This window comes from Sceloporus occidentalis, unplaced genomic scaffold (assembly GCF_023333645.1).
Source record: "Sceloporus occidentalis isolate IW3139 unplaced genomic scaffold, rSceOcc1.0.p SCAF_206, whole genome shotgun sequence".
Classification (NCBI taxonomy): Eukaryota; Metazoa; Chordata; class Lepidosauria; order Squamata; family Phrynosomatidae; genus Sceloporus; species Sceloporus occidentalis.
Window position 1 is genome coordinate 183280 of NW_028317186.1, and position 15853 is coordinate 199132.

The window sequence follows — 15853 nt, forward strand, 5'->3', positions numbered from 1 at the left end:
GAAATGGTGACTAAAAGGCCTTAATGACTTTTAACTGAAGCTTTCCCTTTTTTGGTTTAAAGAAAGTACAGGAAGAAGCTCCCATGTATGCAGCAGCACGTCATCCACCAGAATCTATCTTCCCCTTGTAAGAAGCCATTGGATGACGTGCCCTGCTGTGGACCTTCGCGTTGCAGCCCGTCGTGTTGACCTACCTCATATCCATCTGTCATATCTCCATGTTGTATCCCGAGCCGAGTGTGCGAGTCGTCGTCGTCACAAAGGACCAGCTATGCCAATTTCATCAGAGAGGTGTGGATTTTTTTATGATCCTTGACAGTTGGGAGTGCCTTTCAGCACCATGAGGTGAAAGTGTGCATTTTGTCCCAGAAAGTAGAGGTGAGACCTCGTTTGCATTTTGCCTTAAAGATCTGGGGCTTTTCTCTGGGAAAATGTTTCCTTCTGGGCCTTTTCTAGAGACACCTTTGTCAAATGCCAGTTTAATTAGCATAACAGTTCCCACAATGCTCTGCTCTGGCTCAATGTCCACCTATGCCTAGCCAAAACCTTAATGAGCGCTCATTGGGCATGCATTATCTACCAAAGCAGCCAGAAGGTTAGCTTTGCGCAGTGGCAGTATCATAGCCCATGAGGTGTTAACCGAGGCGTGATTATTGCTAATTGAAAACTATTCCCAATACCCCGCCATGATGACTTGAAAAATAGTCAGCAATGGCAATTTTTGATAGTCTCTTGTGAGACTGGCATGCCTGGTTAAAAACAGATGAATCACCTTAAGTCTTTGAAAGCTTGGCTGCTGTGGGCCATGAAAGAGTGGCAAAGAACTCTGCACATCTACCACGCGTTACTTTCTTCACCTGGCTTGTGTTTTTGTGACGGGTTCGGAAAGTTCTGCACGGGTTTTTTTCATACCAGAGCTCTCCTACAAGCAAGCAATATCCTCGTAAGAGCAAAAGAGCAGGAAGTAGTGCTCATTCTTTGGAGAATCGTCTTGCTGCCAACCCTGGAAGAACACGTCCCACCCCTTGAAGGGAAATGGTGACTGAAAGGCCTTAATGACTTTTCACTGAAGCTTTCCCTTTTTTGGTTTAAAGAAAGTACAGGAAGAAGCTCCCATGTATGCAGCAGCACGTCATCCACCAGAATCTATCTTCCCCTTGTAAGAAGCCATTGGATGACGTGCCCTGCTGTGGACCTTCGCGTTGCAGCCCGTCGTGTTGACCTACCTCATATCCATCTGTCATATCTCCATGTTGTATCCCGAGCCGAGTGTGCGAGTCGTCGTCGTCACAAAGGACCAGCTATGCCAATTTCATCAGAGAGGTGTGGATTTTTTTATGATCCTTGACAGTTGGGAGTGCCTTTCAGCACCATGAGGTGAAAGTGTGCATTTTGTCCCAGAAAGTAGAGGTGAGACCTCGTTTGCATTTTGCCTTAAAGATCTGGGGCTTTTCTCTGGGAAAATGTTTCCTTCTGGGCCTTTTCTAGAGACACCTTTGTCAAATGCCAGTTTAATTAGCATAACAGTTCCCACAATGCTCTGCTCTGGCTCAATGTCCACCTATGCCTAGCCAAAACCTTAATGAGCGCTCATTGGGCATGCATTATCTACCAAAGCAGCCAGAAGGTTAGCTTTGCGCAGTGGCAGTATCATAGCCCATGAGGTGTTAACCGAGGCGTGATTATTGCTAATTGAAAACTATTCCCAATACCCCGCCATGATGACTTGAAAAATAGTCAGCAATGGCAATTTTTGATAGTCTCTTGTGAGACTGGCATGCCTGGTTAAAAACAGATGAATCACCTTAAGTCTTTGAAAGCTTGGCTGCTGTTGGCCATGAAAGAGTGGCAAAGAACTCTGCACATCTACCACGCGTTACTTTCTTCACCTGGCTTGTGTTTTTGTGGCGGGTTCGGAAAGTTCTGCACGGGTTTTTTTCATACCAGAGCTCTCCTACAAGCAAGCAATATCCTCGTAAGAGCAAAAGAGCAGGAAGTAGTGCTCATTCTTTGGAGAATCGTCTTGCTGCCAACCCTGGAAGAACACGTCCCACCCCTTGAAGGGAAATGGTGACTGAAAGGCCTTAATGACTTTTCACTGAAGCTTTCCCTTTTTTGGTTTAAAGAAAGTACAGGAAGAAGCTCCCATGTATGCAGCAGCACGTCATCCACCAGAATCTATCTTCCCCTTGTAAAAAGCCATTGGATGACGTGCCCTGCTGTGGACCTTCGCGTTGCAGCCCGTCGTGTTGACCTACCTCATATCCATCTGTCATATCTCCATGTTGTATCCCGAGCCGAGTGTGCGAGTCGTCGTCGTCACAAAGGACCAGCTATGCCAATTTCATCAGAGAGGTGTGGATTTTTTTATGATCCTTGACAGTTGGGAGTGCCTTTCAGCACCATGAGGTGAAAGTGTGCATTTTGTCCCAGAAAGTAGAGGTGAGACCTCGTTTGCATTTTGCCTTAAAGATCTGGGGCTTTTCTCTGGGAAAATGTTTCCTTCTGGGCCTTTTCTAGAGACACCTTTGTCAAATGCCAGTTTAATTAGCATAACAGTTCCCACAATGCTCTGCTCTGGCTCAATGTCCACCTATGCCTAGCCAAAACCTTAATGAGCGCTCATTGGGCATGCATTATCTACCAAAGCAGCCAGAAGGTTAGCTTTGCGCAGTGGCAGTATCATAGCCCATGAGGTGTTAACCGAGGCGTGATTATTGCTAATTGAAAACTATTCCCAATACCCCGCCATGATGACTTGAAAAATAGTCAGCAATGGCAATTTTTGATAGTCTCTTGTGAGACTGGCATGCCTGGTTAAAAACAGATGAATCACCTTAAGTCTTTGAAAGCTTGGCTGCTGTGGGCCATGTAAGAGTGGCAAAGAACTCTGCACATCTACCACGCGTTACTTTCTTCACCTGGCTTGTGTTTTTGTGGCGGGTTCGGAAAGTTCTGCACGGGTTTTTTTCATACCAGAGCTCTCCTACAAGCAAGCAATATCCTCGTAAGAGCAAAAGAGCAGGAAGTAGTGCTCATTCTTTGGAGAATCGTCTTGCTGCCAACCCTGGAAGAACACGTCCCACCCCTTGAAGGGAAATGGTGACTGAAAGGCCTTAATGACTTTTCACTGAAGCTTTCCCTTTTTTGGTTTAAAGAAAGTACAGGAAGAAGCTCCCATGTATGCAGCAGCACGTCATCCACCAGAATCTATCTTCCCCTTGTAAAAAGCCATTGGATGACGTGCCCTGCTGTGGACCTTCGCGTTGCAGCCCGTCGTGTTGACCTACCTCATATCCATCTGTCATATCTCCATGTTGTATCCCGAGCCGAGTGTGCGAGTCGTCGTCATCACAAAGGACCAGCTATGCCAATTTCATCAGAGAGGTGTGGATTTTTTTATGATCCTTGACAGTTGGGAGTGCCTTTCAGCACCATGAGGTGAAAGTGTGCATTTTGTCCCAGAAAGTAGAGGTGAGACCTCGTTTGCATTTTGCCTTAAAGATCTGGGGCTTTTCTCTGGGAAAATGTTTCCTTCTGGGCCTTTTCTAGAGACACCTTTGTCAAATGCCAGTTTAATTAGCATAACAGTTCCCACAATGCTCTGCTCTGGCTCAATGTCCACCTATGCCTAGCCAAAACCTTAATGAGCGCTCATTGGGCATGCATTATCTACCAAAGCAGCCAGAAGGTTAGCTTTGCGCAGTGGCAGTATCATAGCCCATGAGGTGTTAACAGAGGCGCGATTATTGCTAGTTGAAAACTATTCCCAATACCCCGCCATGATGACTTGAAAAATAGTCAGCAATGGCAATTTTTGATAGTCTCTTGTGAGACTGGCATGCCTGGTTAAAAACAGATGAATCACCTTAAGTCTTTGAAAGCTTGGCTGCTGTGGGCCATGAAAGAGTGGCAAAGAACTCTGCACATCTACCACGCGTTACTTTCTTCACCTGGCTTGTGTTTTTGTGACGGGTTCGGAAAGTTCTGCACGGGTTTTTTTCATACCAGAGCTCTCCTACAAGCAAGCAATATCCTCGTAAGAGCAAAAGAGCAGGAAGTAGTGCTCATTCTTTGGAGAATCGTCTTGCTGCCAACCCTGGAAGAACACGTCCCACCCCTTGAAGGGAAATGGTGACTGAAAGGCCTTAATGACTTTTCACTGAAGCTTTCCCTTTTTTGGTTTAAAGAAAGTACAGGAAGAAGCTCCCATGTATGCAGCAGCACGTCATCCACCAGAATCTATCTTCCCCTTGTAAGAAGCCATTGGATGACGTGCCCTGCTGTGGACCTTCGCGTTGCAGCCCGTCGTGTTGACCTACCTCATATCCATCTGTCATATCTCCATGTTGTATCCCGAGCCGAGTGTGCGAGTCGTCGTCGTCACAAAGGACCAGCTATGCCAATTTCATCAGAGAGGTGTGGATTTTTTTATGATCCTTGACAGTTGGGAGTGCCTTTCAGCACCATGAGGTGAAAGTGTGCATTTTGTCCCAGAAAGTAGAGGTGAGACCTCGTTTGCATTTTGCCTTAAAGATCTGGGGCTTTTCTCTGGGAAAATGTTTCCTTCTGGGCCTTTTCTAGAGACACCTTTGTCAAATGCCAGTTTAATTAGCATAACAGTTCCCACAATGCTCTGCTCTGGCTCAATGTCCACCTATGCCTAGCCAAAACCTTAATGAGCGCTCATTGGGCATGCATTATCTACCAAAGCAGCCAGAAGGTTAGCTTTGCGCAGTGGCAGTATCATAGCCCATGAGGTGTTAACCGAGGCGTGATTATTGCTAATTGAAAACTATTCCCAATACCCCGCCATGATGACTTGAAAAATAGTCAGCAATGGCAATTTTTGATAGTCTCTTGTGAGACTGGCATGCCTGGTTAAAAACAGATGAATCACCTTAAGTCTTTGAAAGCTTGGCTGCTGTGGGCCATGAAAGAGTGGCAAAGAACTCTGCACATCTACCACGCGTTACTTTCTTCACCTGGCTTGTGTTTTTGTGGCGGGTTCGGAAAGTTCTGCACGGGTTTTTTTCATACCAGAGCTCTCCTACAAGCAAGCAATATCCTCGTAAGAGCAAAAGAGCAGGAAGTAGTGCTCATTCTTTGGAGAATCGTCTTGCTGCCAACCCTGGAAGAACACGTCCCACCCCTTGAAGGGAAATGGTGACTGAAAGGCCTTAATGACTTCACTGAAGCTTTCCCTTTTTTGGTTTAAAGAAAGTACAGGAAGAAGCTCCCATGTATGCAGCAGCACGTCATCCACCAGAATCTATCTTCCCCTTGTAAGAAGCCATTGGATGACGTGCCCTGCTGTGGACCTTCGCGTTGCAGCCCGTCGTGTTGACCTACCTCATATCCATCTGTCATATCTCCATGTTGTATCCCGAGCCGAGTGTGCGAGTCGTCGTCGTCACAAAGGACCAGCTATGCCAATTTCATCAGAGAGGTATGGATTTTTTTATGATCCTTGACAGTTGGGAGTGCCTTTCAGCACCATGAGGTGAAAGTGTGCATTTTGTCCCAGAAAGTAGAGGTGAGACCTCGTTTGCATTTTGCCTTAAAGATCTGGGGCTTTTCTCTGGGAAAATGTTTCCTTCTGGGCCTTTTCTAGAGACACCTTTGTCAAATGCCAGTTTAATTAGCATAACAGTTCCCACAATGCTCTGCTCTGGCTCAATGTCCACCTATGCCTAGCCAAAACCTTAATGAGCGCTCATTGGGCATGCATTATCTACCAAAGCAGCCAGAAGGTTAGCTTTGCGCAGTGGCAGTATCATAGCCCATGAGGTGTTAACCGAGGCGTGATTATTGCTAATTGAAAACTATTCCCAATACCCCGCCATGATGACTTGAAAAATAGTCAGCAATGGCAATTTTTGATAGTCTCTTGTGAGACTGGCATGCCTGGTTAAAAACAGATGAATCACCTTAAGTCTTTGAAAGCTTGGCTGCTGTGGGCCATGAAAGAGTGGCAAAGAACTCTGCACATCTACCACGCGTTACTTTCTTCACCTGGCTTGTGTTTTTGTGGCGGGTTCGGAAAGTTCTGCACGGGTTTTTTTCATACCAGAGCTCTCCTACAAGCAAGCAATATCCTCGTAAGAGCAAAAGAGCAGGAAGTAGTGCTCATTCTTTGGAGAATCGTCTTGCTGCCAACCCTGGAAGAACACGTCCCACCCCTTGAAGGGAAATGGTGACTGAAAGGCCTTAATGACTTTTCACTGAAGCTTTCCCTTTTTTGGTTTAAAGAAAGTACAGGAAGAAGCTCCCATGTATGCAGCAGCACGTCATCCACCAGAATCTATCTTCCCCTTGTAAAAAGCCATTGGATGACGTGCCCTGCTGTGGACCTTCGCGTTGCAGCCCGTCGTGTTGACCTACCTCATATCCATCTGTCATATCTCCATGTTGTATCCCGAGCCGAGTGTGCGAGTCGTCGTCGTCACAAAGGACCAGCTATGCCAATTTCATCAGAGAGGTGTGGATTTTTTTATGATCCTTGACAGTTGGGAGTGCCTTTCAGCACCATGAGGTGAAAGTGTGCATTTTGTCCCAGAAAGTAGAGGTGAGACCTCGTTTGCATTTTGCCTTAAAGATCTGGGGCTTTTCTCTGGGAAAATGTTTCCTTCTGGGCCTTTTCTAGAGACACCTTTGTCAAATGCCAGTTTAATTAGCATAACAGTTCCCACAATGCTCTGCTCTGGCTCAATGTCCACCTATGCCTAGCCAAAACCTTAATGAGCGCTCATTGGGCATGCATTATCTACCAAAGCAGCCAGAAGGTTAGCTTTGCGCAGTGGCAGTATCATAGCCCATGAGGTGTTAACCGAGGCGTGATTATTGCTAATTGAAAACTATTCCCAATACCCCGCCATGATGACTTGAAAAATAGTCAGCAATGGCAATTTTTGATAGTCTCTTGTGAGACTGGCATGCCTGGTTAAAAACAGATGAATCACCTTAAGTCTTTGAAAGCTTGGCTGCTGTTGGCCATGAAAGAGTGGCAAAGAACTCTGCACATCTACCACGCGTTACTTTCTTCACCTGGCTTGTGTTTTTGTGGCGGGTTCGGAAAGTTCTGCACGGGTTTTTTTCATACCAGAGCTCTCCTACAAGCAAGCAATATCCTCGTAAGAGCAAAAGAGCAGGAAGTAGTGCTCATTCTTTGGAGAATCGTCTTGCTGCCAACCCTGGAAGAACACGTCCCACCCCTTGAAGGGAAATGGTGACTGAAAGGCCTTAATGACTTTTCACTGAAGCTTTCCCTTTTTTGGTTTAAAGAAAGTACAGGAAGAAGCTCCCATGTATGCAGCAGCACGTCATCCACCAGAATCTATCTTCCCCTTGTAAAAAGCCATTGGATGACGTGCCCTGCTGTGGACCTTCGCGTTGCAGCCCGTCGTGTTGACCTACCTCATATCCATCTGTCATATCTCCATGTTGTATCCCGAGCCGAGTGTGCGAGTCGTCGTCGTCACAAAGGACCAGCTATGCCAATTTCATCAGAGAGGTGTGGATTTTTTTATGATCCTTGACAGTTGGGAGTGCCTTTCAGCACCATGAGGTGAAAGTGTGCATTTTGTCCCAGAAAGTAGAGGTGAGACCTCGTTTGCATTTTGCCTTAAAGATCTGGGGCTTTTCTCTGGGAAAATGTTTCCTTCTGGGCCTTTTCTAGAGACACCTTTGTCAAATGCCAGTTTAATTAGCATAACAGTTCCCACAATGCTCTGCTCTGGCTCAATGTCCACCTATGCCTAGCCAAAACCTTAATGAGCGCTCATTGGGCATGCATTATCTACCAAAGCAGCCAGAAGGTTAGCTTTGCGCAGTGGCAGTATCATAGCCCATGAGGTGTTAACCGAGGCGTGATTATTGCTAATTGAAAACTATTCCCAATACCCCGCCATGATGACTTGAAAAATAGTCAGCAATGGCAATTTTTGATAGTCTCTTGTGAGACTGGCATGCCTGGTTAAAAACAGATGGATCACCTTAAGTCTTTGAAAGCTTGGCTGCTGTTGGCCATGAAAGAGTGGCAAAGAACTCTGCACATCTACCACGCGTTACTTTCTTCACCTGGCTTGTGTTTTTGTGGCGGGTTCGGAAAGTTCTGCACGGGTTTTTTTCATACCAGAGCTCTCCTACAAGCAAGCAATATCCTCGTAAGAGCAAAAGAGCAGGAAGTAGTGCTCATTCTTTGGAGAATCGTCTTGCTGCCAACCCTGGAAGAACACGTCCCACCCCTTGAAGGGAAATGGTGACTGAAAGGCCTTAATGACTTTTCACTGAAGCTTTCCCTTTTTTGGTTTAAAGAAAGTACAGGAAGAAGCTCCCATGTATGCAGCAGCACGTCATCCACCAGAATCTATCTTCCCCTTGTAAAAAGCCATTGGATGACGTGCCCTGCTGTGGACCTTCGCGTTGCAGCCCGTCGTGTTGACCTACCTCATATCCATCTGTCATATCTCCATGTTGTATCCCGAGCCGAGTGTGCGAGTCGTCGTCGTCACAAAGGACCAGCTATGCCAATTTCATCAGAGAGGTGTGGATTTTTTTATGATCCTTGACAGTTGGGAGTGCCTTTCAGCACCATGAGGTGAAAGTGTGCATTTTGTCCCAGAAAGTAGAGGTGAGACCTCGTTTGCATTTTGCCTTAAAGATCTGGGGCTTTTCTCTGGGAAAATGTTTCCTTCTGGGCCTTTTCTAGAGACACCTTTGTCAAATGCCAGTTTAATTAGCATAACAGTTCCCACAATGCTCTGCTCTGGCTCAATGTCCACCTATGCCTAGCCAAAACCTTAATGAGCGCTCATTGGGCATGCATTATCTACCAAAGCAGCCAGAAGGTTAGCTTTGCGCAGTGGCAGTATCATAGCCCATGAGGTGTTAACCGAGGCGTGATTATTGCTAATTGAAAACTATTCCCAATACCCCGCCATGATGACTTGAAAAATAGTCAGCAATGGCAATTTTTGATAGTCTCTTGTGAGACTGGCATGCCTGGTTAAAAACAGATGAATCACCTTAAGTCTTTGAAAGCTTGGCTGCTGTGGGCCATGTAAGAGTGGCAAAGAACTCTGCACATCTACCACGCGTTACTTTCTTCACCTGGCTTGTGTTTTTGTGGCGGGTTCGGAAAGTTCTGCACGGGTTTTTTTCATACCAGAGCTCTCCTACAAGCAAGCAATATCCTCGTAAGAGCAAAAGAGCAGGAAGTAGTGCTCATTCTTTGGAGAATCGTCTTGCTGCCAACCCTGGAAGAACACGTCCCACCCCTTGAAGGGAAATGGTGACTGAAAGGCCTTAATGACTTTTCACTGAAGCTTTCCCTTTTTTGGTTTAAAGAAAGTACAGGAAGAAGCTCCCATGTATGCAGCAGCACGTCATCCACCAGAATCTATCTTCCCCTTGTAAAAAGCCATTGGATGACGTGCCCTGCTGTGGACCTTCGCGTTGCAGCCCGTCGTGTTGACCTACCTCATATCCATCTGTCATATCTCCATGTTGTATCCCGAGCCGAGTGTGCGAGTCGTCGTCATCACAAAGGACCAGCTATGCCAATTTCATCAGAGAGGTGTGGATTTTTTTATGATCCTTGACAGTTGGGAGTGCCTTTCAGCACCATGAGGTGAAAGTGTGCATTTTGTCCCAGAAAGTAGAGGTGAGACCTCGTTTGCATTTTGCCTTAAAGATCTGGGGCTTTTCTCTGGGAAAATGTTTCCTTCTGGGCCTTTTCTAGAGACACCTTTGTCAAATGCCAGTTTAATTAGCATAACAGTTCCCACAATGCTCTGCTCTGGCTCAATGTCCACCTATGCCTAGCCAAAACCTTAATGAGCGCTCATTGGGCATGCATTATCTACCAAAGCAGCCAGAAGGTTAGCTTTGCGCAGTGGCAGTATCATAGCCCATGAGGTGTTAACAGAGGCGCGATTATTGCTAGTTGAAAACTATTCCCAATACCCCGCCATGATGACTTGAAAAATAGTCAGCAATGGCAATTTTTGATAGTCTCTTGTGAGACTGGCATGCCTGGTTAAAAACAGATGAATCACCTTAAGTCTTTGAAAGCTTGGCTGCTGTGGGCCATGAAAGAGTGGCAAAGAACTCTGCACATCTACCACGCGTTACTTTCTTCACCTGGCTTGTGTTTTTGTGACGGGTTCGGAAAGTTCTGCACGGGTTTTTTTCATACCAGAGCTCTCCTACAAGCAAGCAATATCCTCGTAAGAGCAAAAGAGCAGGAAGTAGTGCTCATTCTTTGGAGAATCGTCTTGCTGCCAACCCTGGAAGAACACGTCCCACCCCTTGAAGGGAAATGGTGACTGAAAGGCCTTAATGACTTTTCACTGAAGCTTTCCCTTTTTTGGTTTAAAGAAAGTACAGGAAGAAGCTCCCATGTATGCAGCAGCACGTCATCCACCAGAATCTATCTTCCCCTTGTAAGAAGCCATTGGATGACGTGCCCTGCTGTGGACCTTCGCGTTGCAGCCCGTCGTGTTGACCTACCTCATATCCATCTGTCATATCTCCATGTTGTATCCCGAGCCGAGTGTGCGAGTCGTCGTCGTCACAAAGGACCAGCTATGCCAATTTCATCAGAGAGGTGTGGATTTTTTTATGATCCTTGACAGTTGGGAGTGCCTTTCAGCACCATGAGGTGAAAGTGTGCATTTTGTCCCAGAAAGTAGAGGTGAGACCTCGTTTGCATTTTGCCTTAAAGATCTGGGGCTTTTCTCTGGGAAAATGTTTCCTTCTGGGCCTTTTCTAGAGACACCTTTGTCAAATGCCAGTTTAATTAGCATAACAGTTCCCACAATGCTCTGCTCTGGCTCAATGTCCACCTATGCCTAGCCAAAACCTTAATGAGCGCTCATTGGGCATGCATTATCTACCAAAGCAGCCAGAAGGTTAGCTTTGCGCAGTGGCAGTATCATAGCCCATGAGGTGTTAACCGAGGCGTGATTATTGCTAATTGAAAACTATTCCCAATACCCCGCCATGATGACTTGAAAAATAGTCAGCAATGGCAATTTTTGATAGTCTCTTGTGAGACTGGCATGCCTGGTTAAAAACAGATGAATCACCTTAAGTCTTTGAAAGCTTGGCTGCTGTGGGCCATTAAAGAGTGGCAAAGAACTCTGCACATCTACCACGCGTTACTTTCTTCACCTGGCTTGTGTTTTTGTGACGGGTTCGGAAAGTTCTGCACGGGTTTTTTTCATACCAGAGCTCTCCTACAAGCAAGCAATATCCTCGTAAGAGCAAAAGAGCAGGAAGTAGTGCTCATTCTTTGGAGAATCGTCTTGCTGCCAACCCTGGAAGAACACGTCCCACCCCTTGAAGGGAAATGGTGACTAAAAGGCCTTAATGACTTTTAACTGAAGCTTTCCCTTTTCTGGTTTAAAGAAAGTACAGGAAGAAGCTCCCATGTATGCAGCAGCACGTCATCCACCAGAATCTATCTTCCCCTTGTAAGAAGCCATTGGATGACGTGCCCTGCTGTGGACCTTCGCGTTGCAGCCCGTCGTGTTGACCTACCTCATATCCATCTGTCATATCTCCATGTTGTATCCCGAGCCGAGTGTGCGAGTCGTCGTCACAAAGGACCAGCTATGCCAATTTCATCAGAGAGGTGTGGATTTTTTTATGATCCTTGACAGTTGGGAGTGCCTTTCAGCACCATGAGGTGAAAGTGTGCATTTTGTCCCAGAAAGTAGAGGTGAGACCTCGTTTGCATTTTGCCTTAAAGATCTGGGGCTTTTCTCTGGGAAAATGTTTCCTTCTGGGCCTTTTCTAGAGACACCTTTGTCAAATGCCAGTTTAATTAGCATAACAGTTCCCACAATGCTCTGCTCTGGCTCAATGTCCACCTATGCCTAGCCAAAACCTTAATGAGCGCTCATTGGGCATGCATTATCTACCAAAGCAGCCAGAAGGTTAGCTTTGCGCAGTGGCAGTATCATAGCCCATGAGGTGTTAACCGAGGCGTGATTATTGCTAATTGAAAACTATTCCCAATACCCCGCCATGATGACTTGAAAAATAGTCAGCAATGGCAATTTTTGATAGTCTCTTGTGAGACTGGCATGCCTGGTTAAAAACAGATGAATCACCTTAAGTCTTTGAAAGCTTGGCTGCTGTGGGCCATTAAAGAGTGGCAAAGAACTCTGCACATCTACCACGCGTTACTTTCTTCACCTGGCTTGTGTTTTTGTGACGGGTTTGGAAAGTTCTGCACGGGTTTTTTTCATACCAGAGCTCTCCTACAAGCAAGCAATATCCTCGTAAGAGCAAAAGAGCAGGAAGTAGTGCTCATTCTTTGGAGAATCGTCTTGCTGCCAACCCTGGAAGAACACGTCCCACCCCTTGAAGGGAAATGGTGACTGAAAGGCCTTAATGACTTTTCACTGAAGCTTTCCCTTTTTTGGTTTAAAGAAAGTACAGGAAGAAGCTCCCATGTATGCAGCAGCACGTCATCCACCAGAATCTATCTTCCCCTTGTAAGAAGCCATTGGATGACGTGCCCTGCTGTGGACCTTCGCGTTGCAGCCCGTCGTGTTGACCTACCTCATATCCATCTGTCATATCTCCATGTTGTATCCCGAGCCGAGTGTGCGAGTCGTCGTCGTCACAAAGGACCAGCTATGCCAATTTCATCAGAGAGGTGTGGATTTTTTTATGATCCTTGACAGTTGGGAGTGCCTTTCAGCACCATGAGGTGAAAGTGTGCATTTTGTCCCAGAAAGTAGAGGTGAGACCTCGTTTGCATTTTGCCTTAAAGATCTGGGGCTTTTCTCTGGGAAAATGTTTCCTTCTGGGCCTTTTCTAGAGACACCTTTGTCAAATGCCAGTTTAATTAGCATAACAGTTCCCACAATGCTCTGCTCTGGCTCAATGTCCACCTATGCCTAGCCAAAACCTTAATGAGCGCTCATTGGGCATGCATTATCTACCAAAGCAGCCAGAAGGTTAGCTTTGCGCAGTGGCAGTATCATAGCCCATGAGGTGTTAACCGAGGCGTGATTATTGCTAATTGAAAACTATTCCCAATACCCCGCCATGATGACTTGAAAAATAGTCAGCAATGGCAATTTTTGATAGTCTCTTGTGAGACTGGCATGCCTGGTTAAAAACAGATGAATCACCTTAAGTCTTTGAAAGCTTGGCTGCTGTGGGCCATTAAAGAGTGGCAAAGAACTCTGCACATCTACCACGCGTTACTTTCTTCACCTGGCTTGTGTTTTTGTGACGGGTTCGGAAAGTTCTGCACGGGTTTTTTTCATACCAGAGCTCTCCTACAAGCAAGCAATATCCTCGTAAGAGCAAAAGAGCAGGAAGTAGTGCTCATTCTTTGGAGAATCGTCTTGCTGCCAACCCTGGAAGAACACGTCCCACCCCTTGAAGGGAAATGGTGACTAAAAGGCCTTAATGACTTTTAACTGAAGCTTTCCCTTTTCTGGTTTAAAGAAAGTACAGGAAGAAGCTCCCATGTATGCAGCAGCACGTCATCCACCAGAATCTATCTTCCCCTTGTAAGAAGCCATTGGATGACGTGCCCTGCTGTGGACCTTCGCGTTGCAGCCCGTCGTGTTGACCTACCTCATATCCATCTGTCATATCTCCATGTTGTATCCCGAGCCGAGTGTGCGAGTCGTCGTCACAAAGGACCAGCTATGCCAATTTCATCAGAGAGGTGTGGATTTTTTTATGATCCTTGACAGTTGGGAGTGCCTTTCAGCACCATGAGGTGAAAGTGTGCATTTTGTCCCAGAAAGTAGAGGTGAGACCTCGTTTGCATTTTGCCTTAAAGATCTGGGGCTTTTCTCTGGGAAAATGTTTCCTTCTGGGCCTTTTCTAGAGACACCTTTGTCAAATGCCAGTTTAATTAGCATAACAGTTCCCACAATGCTCTGCTCTGGCTCAATGTCCACCTATGCCTAGCCAAAACCTTAATGAGCGCTCATTGGGCATGCATTATCTACCAAAGCAGCCAGAAGGTTAGCTTTGCGCAGTGGCAGTATCATAGCCCATGAGGTGTTAACCGAGGCGTGATTATTGCTAATTGAAAACTATTCCCAATACCCCGCCATGATGACTTGAAAAATAGTCAGCAATGGCAATTTTTGATAGTCTCTTGTGAGACTGGCATGCCTGGTTAAAAACAGATGAATCACCTTAAGTCTTTGAAAGCTTGGCTGCTGTGGGCCATTAAAGAGTGGCAAAGAACTCTGCACATCTACCACGCGTTACTTTCTTCACCTGGCTTGTGTTTTTGTGACGGGTTTGGAAAGTTCTGCACGGGTTTTTTTCATACCAGAGCTCTCCTACAAGCAAGCAATATCCTCGTAAGAGCAAAAGAGCAGGAAGTAGTGCTCATTCTTTGGAGAATCGTCTTGCTGCCAACCCTGGAAGAACACGTCCCACCCCTTGAAGGGAAATGGTGACTGAAAGGCCTTAATGACTTTTAACTGAAGCTTTCCCTTTTCTGGTTTAAAGAAAGTACAGGAAGAAGCTCCCATGTATGCAGCAGCACGTCATCCACCAGAATCTATCTTCCCCTTGTAAGAAGCCATTGGATGACGTGCCCTGCTGTGGACCTTCGCGTTGCAGCCCGTCGTGTTGACCTACCTCATATCCATCTGTCATATCTCCATGTTGTATCCCGAGCCGAGTGTGCGAGTCGTCGTCACAAAGGACCAGCTATGCCAATTTCATCAGAGAGGTGTGGATTTTTTTATGATCCTTGACAGTTGGGAGTGCCTTTCAGCACCATGAGGTGAAAGTGTGCATTTTGTCCCAGAAAGTAGAGGTGAGACCTCGTTTGCATTTTGCCTTAAAGATCTGGGGCTTTTCTCTGGGAAAATGTTTCCTTCTGGGCCTTTTCTAGAGACACCTTTGTCAAATGCCAGTTTAATTAGCATAACAGTTCCCACAATGCTCTGCTCTGGCTCAATGTCCACCTATGCCTAGCCAAAACCTTAATGAGCGCTCATTGGGCATGCATTATCTACCAAAGCAGCCAGAAGGTTAGATTTGCGCAGTGGCAGTATCATAGCCCATGAGGTGTTAACCGAGGCGTGATTATTGCTAATTGAAAACTATTCCCAATACCCCGCCATGATGACTTGGAAAATAGTCAGCAATGGCAATTTTTGATAGTCTCTTGTGAGACTGGCATGCCTGGTTAAAAACAGATGAATCACCTTAAGTCTTTGAAAGCTTGGCTGCTGTGGGCCATGAAAGAGTGGCAAAGAACTCTGCACATCTACCACGCGTTACTTTCTTCACCTGGCTTGTGTTTTTGTGACGGGTTCGGAAAGTTCTGCACGGGTTTTTTTCATACCAGAGCTCTCCTACAAGCAAGCAATATCCTCGTAAGAGCAAAAGAGCAGGAAGTAGTGCTCATTCTTTGGAGAATCGTCTTGCTGCCAACCCTGGAAGAACACGTCCCACCCCTTGAAGGGAAATGGTGACTGAAAGGCCTTAATGACTTTTCACTGAAGCTTTCCCTTTTTTGGTTTAAAGAAAGTACAGGAAGAAGCTCCCATGTATGCAGCAGCACGTCATCCACCAGAATCTATCTTCCCCTTGTAAGAAGCCATTGGATGACGTGCCCTGCTGTGGACCTTCGCGTTGCAGCCCGTCGTGTTGACCTACCTCATATCCATCTGTCATATCTCCATGTTGTATCCCGAGCCGAGTGTGCGAGTCGTCGTCGTCACAAAGGACCAGCTATGCCAATTTCATCAGAGAGGTGTGGATTTTTTTATGATCCTTGACAGTTGGGAGTGCCTTTCAGCACCATGAGGTGAAAGTGTGCATTTTGTCCCAGAAAGTAGAGGTGAGA

General features: G+C 46.2%; 15 non-coding genes across 15 annotated transcripts; all 15 read left to right on the top strand.

Moving 5' to 3' along the window:
- Positions 1-598: 598 nt before the first annotated feature.
- Positions 599-740, top strand: LOC149277840 (U4 spliceosomal RNA). The gene has a single exon (XR_016278850.1). It is a non-coding gene; the product is annotated as a U4 spliceosomal RNA (small nuclear RNA).
- An 890-nt stretch (positions 741-1630) lies between these two features.
- On the top strand, positions 1631-1772 carry LOC149277841 (U4 spliceosomal RNA). The gene has a single exon (XR_016278852.1). It is a non-coding gene; the product is annotated as a U4 spliceosomal RNA (small nuclear RNA).
- Positions 1773-2662: 890 nt separating this feature from the next.
- LOC149277842 (U4 spliceosomal RNA) lies at positions 2663-2804 on the top strand. Its single transcript, XR_016278853.1, has one exon. It is a non-coding gene; the product is annotated as a U4 spliceosomal RNA (small nuclear RNA).
- Positions 2805-3694: 890 nt separating this feature from the next.
- Positions 3695-3836, top strand: LOC149277843 (U4 spliceosomal RNA). The gene has a single exon (XR_016278995.1). It is a non-coding gene; the product is annotated as a U4 spliceosomal RNA (small nuclear RNA).
- Positions 3837-4726: 890 nt separating this feature from the next.
- On the top strand, positions 4727-4868 carry LOC149277844 (U4 spliceosomal RNA). The gene has a single exon (XR_016278854.1). It is a non-coding gene; the product is annotated as a U4 spliceosomal RNA (small nuclear RNA).
- An 888-nt stretch (positions 4869-5756) lies between these two features.
- Positions 5757-5898, top strand: LOC149277845 (U4 spliceosomal RNA). The gene has a single exon (XR_016278855.1). It is a non-coding gene; the product is annotated as a U4 spliceosomal RNA (small nuclear RNA).
- An 890-nt stretch (positions 5899-6788) lies between these two features.
- Positions 6789-6930, top strand: LOC149277846 (U4 spliceosomal RNA). Its single transcript, XR_016278856.1, has one exon. It is a non-coding gene; the product is annotated as a U4 spliceosomal RNA (small nuclear RNA).
- An 890-nt stretch (positions 6931-7820) lies between these two features.
- On the top strand, positions 7821-7962 carry LOC149277847 (U4 spliceosomal RNA). The gene has a single exon (XR_016278857.1). It is a non-coding gene; the product is annotated as a U4 spliceosomal RNA (small nuclear RNA).
- Positions 7963-8852: 890 nt separating this feature from the next.
- Positions 8853-8994, top strand: LOC149277848 (U4 spliceosomal RNA). Its single transcript, XR_016278858.1, has one exon. It is a non-coding gene; the product is annotated as a U4 spliceosomal RNA (small nuclear RNA).
- An 890-nt stretch (positions 8995-9884) lies between these two features.
- LOC149277849 (U4 spliceosomal RNA) lies at positions 9885-10026 on the top strand. The gene has a single exon (XR_016278997.1). It is a non-coding gene; the product is annotated as a U4 spliceosomal RNA (small nuclear RNA).
- Positions 10027-10916: 890 nt separating this feature from the next.
- Positions 10917-11058, top strand: LOC149277850 (U4 spliceosomal RNA). Its single transcript, XR_016278859.1, has one exon. It is a non-coding gene; the product is annotated as a U4 spliceosomal RNA (small nuclear RNA).
- Positions 11059-11945: 887 nt separating this feature from the next.
- On the top strand, positions 11946-12087 carry LOC149277851 (U4 spliceosomal RNA). The gene has a single exon (XR_016278860.1). It is a non-coding gene; the product is annotated as a U4 spliceosomal RNA (small nuclear RNA).
- An 890-nt stretch (positions 12088-12977) lies between these two features.
- On the top strand, positions 12978-13119 carry LOC149277852 (U4 spliceosomal RNA). Its single transcript, XR_016278863.1, has one exon. It is a non-coding gene; the product is annotated as a U4 spliceosomal RNA (small nuclear RNA).
- An 887-nt stretch (positions 13120-14006) lies between these two features.
- LOC149277853 (U4 spliceosomal RNA) lies at positions 14007-14148 on the top strand. Its single transcript, XR_016278864.1, has one exon. It is a non-coding gene; the product is annotated as a U4 spliceosomal RNA (small nuclear RNA).
- An 887-nt stretch (positions 14149-15035) lies between these two features.
- LOC149277854 (U4 spliceosomal RNA) lies at positions 15036-15177 on the top strand. The gene has a single exon (XR_016278966.1). It is a non-coding gene; the product is annotated as a U4 spliceosomal RNA (small nuclear RNA).
- Positions 15178-15853: the final 676 nt, after the last annotated feature.